This window comes from Cupressus sempervirens, chromosome 3 (genome assembly GCF_028749045.1).
Source record: "Cupressus sempervirens isolate cs-2001-9-10 chromosome 3, ASM2874904v1, whole genome shotgun sequence".
Lineage (NCBI taxonomy): Eukaryota > Viridiplantae > Streptophyta > Pinopsida > Cupressales > Cupressaceae > Cupressus > Cupressus sempervirens.
The window spans coordinates 71270943-71279086 of NC_143120.1; positions in this window are offsets into that span (position 1 = coordinate 71270943).

Consider the following 8144-nt stretch of genomic DNA (forward strand, 5'->3'; position numbering starts at 1 on the left):
AAAATTTATATGACAACAAAATTCTCCCTCTTTCAACAATAATTTCTATGAGATATGATTGTAAACTTCTCCCTCTTTGACATCTTATGCCAAAGACAATACTCAAGGAATATCAATGTACCTCAGGTACTGATTTACTTACAATCCAATTTTGCACCAACTAATTGATCTTCAACATGCTCTAGTTGACGCATCACTAAACTTCATTTAGTGAGCTTCATATAGAGGAATGACCCCTAGCTTACCTCTTAGATACAAAAATGCATCCTTAGGTAATGGCTTGGTGAATATATCTTCAATTTATTCTTTTGTATTTACATATTCCAATCTGACTTCTTTTTCTTGTACCAATTCTCTGAAGAAATGATATTTTATAGCAATGTGCTTTGTTTTGGTATGCATCATTAGATTCTTTAATATATTGATTGCACTAGTGTTATCACAATATATGACTACTGGATCCTTGATCTGTATCTTCATACCTATCATCAGTTGTTTGAACCAAACAATAGACTGCTACTGCCACATATTTTGCCTTTGCTATGGAATGAGAGATACAATTCTATTTCTTTCTTGTCCAAGATACTAGTCTTTTACCAAGAAAGAATGCTCCACCACTAATACTTTTTCTATCATCAATTCTCCTTGCCCAATCAACATTAGTAAATACTTTTATGTTCAAATTGCCTCTTATTTTGTACCATAAACCATAGTCTTCAATGCCTTTCAAATATCTCATGATTCTCTTGATTGCCATCATGTGATTTTCTTTGGGATTTGCTGAGAATATTTCCACCATACCAACTGCTAATGCAATATCAGGCCTTGTATGTACTACATACTACAATTTTCCAATCATTGATATGTAAGTAGTTTGATCTACTTCTTTGGAATCATCATTTTTGGAAAGCTTATGTCTAGTGGGCATAGGAGTTCCAACTGGTCTTGGATCCTCCATTCCAAATTTCTTTAGAATTTCCTTGATATACTTAGATTGAGTAATGTAGATACCATCTTTCTTCTACTAAATCTATAATCCAACAAAGAATTTTATCTCACCAAACATAGACATCTCAAATTATTTACTCATTTATTCTGAGAATGCTTTGCAAAAATCATCATTTCCTATGAATAAGGTATCATCAACAAATATTTTTGCCAACACAATCCTCTTGTCTGGTCCTTCTTTGATATACAGGCTACTATTATCATTTGTTCTTTGAAAACCAATCTATATTAAGTAGTTATGAAGTCTTTCATACCAAGCTTTGGGAGCTTGCTTGAGACCATATAATACCTTGTGTAAATTGTAGATCGTGTCTTTTTTGATAGGATCTACAAAACCTTCAGGTTGTTCAATATAGACTTCCTCATCAAGAATTCCATTCAAGAATGTAGATTTTACATCCACTTGATACACTTTAAATCTTGTGTGAGCTACATATGCTAGTAAAGTTCTAACACCTTCTAATCTTGCTATAGGAGCAAAAGTTTCACCATAATCAATACCTTTTTCTTGAGAATAGCTTTTACATACCAACCTTGCTTTGTTTCTGGAAACTTTTCCATCTTCATTCAACTTGTTTCTGAACACCCACTTGGTACCAATTACATTTTTATCATTAGGTTTAGGAACAAGAGTCCAAGTTTTTTTTTCTCTATTTGTTCTATTTCTTCATTCATTTCTTTAATCCAAATTTCATTATCCAAAGCATCCTTAACATTTCTAGGTTCAAATTGAATAAGTAATCATGTATCTTTCAATTTGCTTCTTGTCATTATTCCATCTAATTTGTCTCCAATGGTGTGATCAGGTGCATGATGCCTTCTAGCATATCTTGATAACATAGATTCTTTGGATTTGGAATGAGTTTCACTAATTTCATCATGAACTTCAATATCAAGCTCGGGTCCCATTGTTTGTGACTCAAGTCCACCAGACTCAGTTTTCTCTATCTTACTAGCCTCTGACTCAGGTCCTATAAACTGAGACTCAGGTTGCACTGTCTGCTACTTGATAACTGTTGGAGATTTTAGGTACTCAAGAGGTGAAGCCTCATTTCTCTCTGATAGATTTGGCAGGGTATCAAGTTCATAGTAAACAAATCTTCTTTAATCCTCTGGCTCTTTGTTGCTTTCTTCTTCACTCTTTTCTACAAACTCATCAATTCTCACATGTGTACTTTCTATAATTTTATGTGTAGAAAATTCAAACATTTGTATGCTTTACTTCTACATGAGTATCCTAGGAATATGTCTTCATCACCTTTGACATCAAATTTTCCTTTCCTAGATTCTTTCAAGATATAACATTTGCTACCAAATACTTTCAAATTACTTTAGGTTTATAGCCATACCATAGTTCATAAGGAGTTTGATTTGAGTCTTTCTTCAGCTATACTCTATTTAAGGTATAAACTATAGTATTGATAGCTTCCTTCAAGTATTTGATTACAATATTCTTTTCTATTATCAATGTTCTTGCTCAATTCATGATGGATCTATTCCTTCTTTTAGCTATACCATTTTACTAAGGTGTACTAGGGGCTAATACTTGTCTTTTAATTCCTTTTTCAATGTAGAATTCATTGAATTCATTGGAGATGAATTCACCACCTCTATCTGATCTCAAACATTTCAAACTCTTTCTAGTTTCTGTTTCTACTCTTGCCAAGTACCACTTAAATTTTTGAAAAACTTCTAATTTTTCTTTAGATACATTAAAGTCATCATTCTAGAATAGTCATAAAAAAATGAATGAAAAACTTTTCTCCATTATAACTGTTTGTTCCAGTGGGTCCACATAAATATATATGTACAAGTTCTAAGAGTTCTTCAAAATGATAGCTTTTGCTTTTAAAAATAGTCTTTCTCATTTTACCAATTTGGCAATTTTTGCATATACCCATATTAGGTTTCTGTTAGGAAAAAACCACATACAGAAATGTAACCAATAACAGAAAATAATAGAACACACAAAAATGAACACAAGGCACCAAGATTTAACGTGGTTCACCCAATCCCTAGGCTACGTCCACCAAACAGCAAGTCCGATCTTATTACAATCCAGTGATTACAACCTGATTACAATTCGTAATCCCTTACAGCTCAATACCGCCGCAAGAACCAATTTCATATCACCACATATGAAAAATACCCAACCCTAAGCCCTTTTTATACAAGTATTAAACCGCTTTAGGGTTATAACATGTCGGCCATAATATGTCGGCTACCATGTCGGCTACTTCCAAAAAAATCTTTTTTTTCGGGGCGATGCCCCGAACCCCACTATTTATGAAGTATGTACAGTACTTTCCTGATCAGTCACCACAATCTAACAGTTTCTTCAAAATTGGAATACCTCTTACTCTTTTATGTTTGCTTACCTTGACCAGATTATCAAAGTTTACATGACATAGTGTTTTGTGCCATATCCAACTTTCTTCTACTTGAGCAATAAAACATGAACTTTCACTGAGATCAAGATAGAATAGGTTACCTTTTGTTTGTTTACCAAATCCAATTAGATTTCCTTTTCCATCCAGTATTTTGGCATTTCCATCCATAAATTCTACCTTGAATGCAATGTTAATCAACTATGCCACACTTAGTAGATTATGCTTTAGTCCTTCAACTCAATAAGCATTATTACATACAAGTTCATTAGTTAAAGAAATACATTCTCTTCCTTTTATATTACATGTTTCATTTTTTCCAAATCTCACACTACCACCATCATAATATTCCATGTGTTCAAATTTTGTTTTGTCTCCAGTCATATGATGTGAGCAACCACTGTTAATAATCCATGTATCATTTTTGCTAACATGAGAGATAAGTGCCATCTTGTCTCCTTCATTACCAGATTCATCTTTTACAACAATATATATCATTTCATCTTCATTGTTATCAGAGTCTTTAGCCATAAAACAAGATTTTTTACCTTTGTCCTTGTAGTCCTTGTAGTTTTTGGATTCCTTCTTACCTTTATACTTTTTATTTTTCTTTTCATCCTTGTTTTCTCTATTTGGGCACTTAGCAGTAATGTGTCCAACTTCTTCACAAGAAAAATAGATTAGAGGAATCTTGCCTTTGTACTTTCCTCTACATTTGGAGTATTTCTTTATAAGTAGGGCTTCAACAACTTCAAGATCACTGTCAGAACTTTCTTCAGTCTCTTCTTCACTTCCTGATTGATTGGCCTTTGATTTCTTAATATTTTCCTTGACTGAGAGTTTGGCTTCAAATGAAACTCAATACCTTTGGAACTAGGAAGATAGTTATCATAGTTATCTAATTCAAAAGCTGTCAGTCTTCCAACTAGAGCATCCAAAGTTATATTGCTATTTGGATCACATCTCATTTCTTGACTAACAAACACTCTAATTTCTTAAATAAGAAGAGTTCTAAGTACCTTGCTTACAACTATTTTTTCATCAATGTCTTCTCAAGATTCTTTGATTGCACTCACACTTGCGTTGTGTTGGGACTCAAAATTGAATCCCCGATTTTGAGTACTATTAAAAAAATCAAGCCCTTAAGGGATTTTTGATGCATGTGTACCTAGTTGTCCTTTTAAGGCCTAAAAGGTGTTTACTATTTCTAACACCTTGCATTCAGTATATCCACTCATGCCATGAAGATAAATTTCCATTTTGAGTCATTCTGCAAAGTCCCATTTTGAGCAATGTCCAAATCTACATTTTTGCTTGAGTGTCAAAGAACAACAGGAGGCCATGTTTGCAATTAAATATCTCGCACCCAGTAATGTTTCATAACTCACTGCTTTGGGAGTGTTTAGTGTCTATACTACAAAGCCTATGTTTTAGATTTTGAGTCATTTCAAATCTATTTGACTAGGTTTCAAATCCCTCAAAGTTGGTCATTTATTGTTGTCATGCTAATGCAAATTGTTCTGAATTTTGGGAAGCCTTGTTTGACTTGTTATAACTTTTACCCTATTTGACTTGTTATAAATTTGACCTAGTTGACCAAAATGATAAAATTCCTTTTGCATTTCATTTTAGAGGTTAGAGGCTTACTATGTCTCAATTTTAAGCTTATGATGAATTTGTTTGCTTAGTTTTTTAACACAATTCTGAATGCAATTTATAACTTTTTACTGGTGTTAGTAGATGCAGATTAGTTGGTACCCCTATTCATGATGTCATATCTCCAAATCTGCGATAGGTGAGATTGAATGGATTGTATCCCTATGTTCTACTCTAAAAATATTTTAAGTATGCTAATTTTAAAATCTTGACAAATCTATCTACACACTTTCCTAGGTCGATTTCATTTGCAAAAAACATTTTTCTACCATTGGTTCTAGTCTACAAATTTGAGTAGCCCACTTTGATTGCTCACCAAATGCACCTAGTTATTTTTCATGAGCCCTAATTGTACATTCATATTTTCCTCATGAAAATGATCTAACACCCTAATTTTCATTTCCCTAAGTGTCAGTTTACTTAGTTTTCAAAGTTGAATCCAAATGCAATTTAGTGTTTTTTGACATGTTTTCTTGTAGGCAGTTCTGAGAGGGCAACTTTGATAGTTAATATCTTTTGACTGAGAATTTTTCATGAGATGAGATTCAATAGGGTAAGAGTATGTGGAACAAAGAATTAGTAGGTTTGATTTCAGAGCCTAGTGATCTATTTGGATCAATTTTCAAAGCCAACTGATAGGCTCTATTAGTAGAAAATCATAGTTTGCAAATAAGATGTGAAATGAGTTTTAATTGATTGTTCAATGGTTGAACTTGATTCTAATAAAAAAGATAGGTTCTATGGATTAGTTTGCAATATAAGTTGTCCAATTCTATTTTTTTAGTCGAACCCATCTTGGGGCCCAATTGATTCCATCAGACTAATACAATGTGTGCAATTTGGAGATTTGAAAAGGAGATTGTAACGATTCTAATTGTTGCAAATTTTTTGCCACATGCATATCACTAACTGAAGGTCAAATGGCTTTCGAACCATATACAAGTGATGAATAGTAAGAAAGGCATAGAAGGTGGTTGCATTTATCTAGGACCTATGAATGATCCACCAAAGGGCATCGCATATGTTGTTTGACTCTTAGTCTATCAAGTAGAAAATATGTGTTGCAGCTGGACATTTCATTGGTATTGAGGATACCTCAAACATCTTGTCTTTGAAAATATTATAAATTTGTTCATATTATGAGGTTTTCATGGTTTGTTCAAAATTGATATTGCATGGAATTCCATTTCTATTTATTTATCATGAAAGTACTGGATGCTAATGCTGGGCTACTCTCCAACTTTGAAGTGATGAATTAGGAATATGAATACCATGAGAGTGTTGATACACTTGTCAAACAAGTCATAATCTTGTTAAAAGAAATGCAGAGTGGAGGCAGAGATGGAGATCTAATTGATGCAGGAGCATCCAGAGGTATAAGGGCAATCCTGTGTCACCCAAAAAAAAATGTACTTAGACTTAGTTTCTATTTTATGTCTTTGCATTTTTGGATACCCATTTGGCTCAAATAAAGGTTCCAACTCTCATAGTTCAACTATCAGTGCATTTAAAAATCCCGAAAAAATAGGAGCATGCAATTTGACCATCATTTTGGTGACCTAGAAGGTGTGACTTGGCCAGATGAATGTAATCGAGATTTAGAGCATTCCAGAAAAAGAATCAGGTCAAAAGGCCCTACGGTTTGAAAGTTATTGCAATTTTTCGGGTTTTGGAAACCCCTTAAGAATGCTTCAAAGTCAGGTTCAAAAGTTGTGCCTCCCGGAAGTTCGGCTACCGTTTCTGGATTCTTCTAGAATTGCACCGACTTCTAACGCAGCTTCTGGAACCTTCTATTTTGTCGGTGGATGCCTACTAGCACTTTCTAGAATGTACTCCTAGTCCTTAACCCTCCGGGGTCTATTTAAGGAGATTTCTGGCATTGTAAAAGGCAGTTCGGATTGGAGCTTGAGAGGAGGTGCTAAAAGGAGAAATATTCTCCAGATTTATGCTATTGTAAGCCCGCAGGGCATGTTTTGAGTTTATTTTCTTTGCACTGTTTGTACCAGCTTATTTTCTCAGTTAATATAATTTCCCCTTTCTATTGTGTCTATTCTGGTTGTTGGGTTGTGTCCCCATCAATAATCTAGCACCTTCAAATAGTTAAATGCATTGTTGGAAGTATTTGAATCACATGTTGAAGATAGACTTATAGTTATAGAAAATCTATCTCAGATTCTACCTTAATTCAGCTCTCTTTGGTTTTCATACATGGCTGTAATTATATATACATGATGTAGATTTCCAATTTGATCCTCTTCTTTAAACCACCATAACTCAAACGTTCATTAGAAGTAAAAAATACCATAGTTTCCTTGATTTAGTCACCCCACATATTGGTTCCTTCTATATGAATATATGTAGAAGAAACATGAGCACAATGGCAAGATGCTTTAGATGAAACTCTGCCAATCAATGGATTTCCATTCACTGAAGGTGGTGATGAGGGGAAGTGTAGAGATAAAATTGTGAAAGAAACTTGGCGTGTACTTCCAACAACCTTGCCAAGCTATCATGTCCATGGTATGTAAGAAGAAGCTCGAATATAAGCCATGCTAGAGGAGCTCCACACTGAAAGGCTCACGCATGAAGGTAGCTCAATAGGCCTATGTAAGAAAATGGCATTTGAAGAGGAGGCGCCATATAAGGAAAGAAGTCACAGTAGAGGAAAGTTGTGATAGAAATGAAGAGGGAATAAAAGGGCGCAAACAAAAAATGACCATGTTAGCAATAGTGAAAGTGTCTATAATAGTAGAAAACATCATTAAGTTGGAAAATGTCATCTTGTGTTCAAACCCAAAGCAAGGAGTGACTGCATTTTTTAATACTGCTCATTCCTCGTTCCCTGTGTATGGAAAGAAATCACAAGGTGAAATTGAATAAAGGCAAAAATAATATGGAAAAGGCTAAATCCTTGTATGGAAAAATTAGATTCTTCTTGCATGGAAAGATTAGATTTTGATAGACAGTGAGATCAGATTATGAGTGATTGCATGGATGGGCAAAAGCCATTTGAAGAGGAAGAAAAGACTAAATGTGTAGGGTAGAGAAGGAGATTTTCTTATAAAGCATTTATCCCACATGCACCAAGATTGG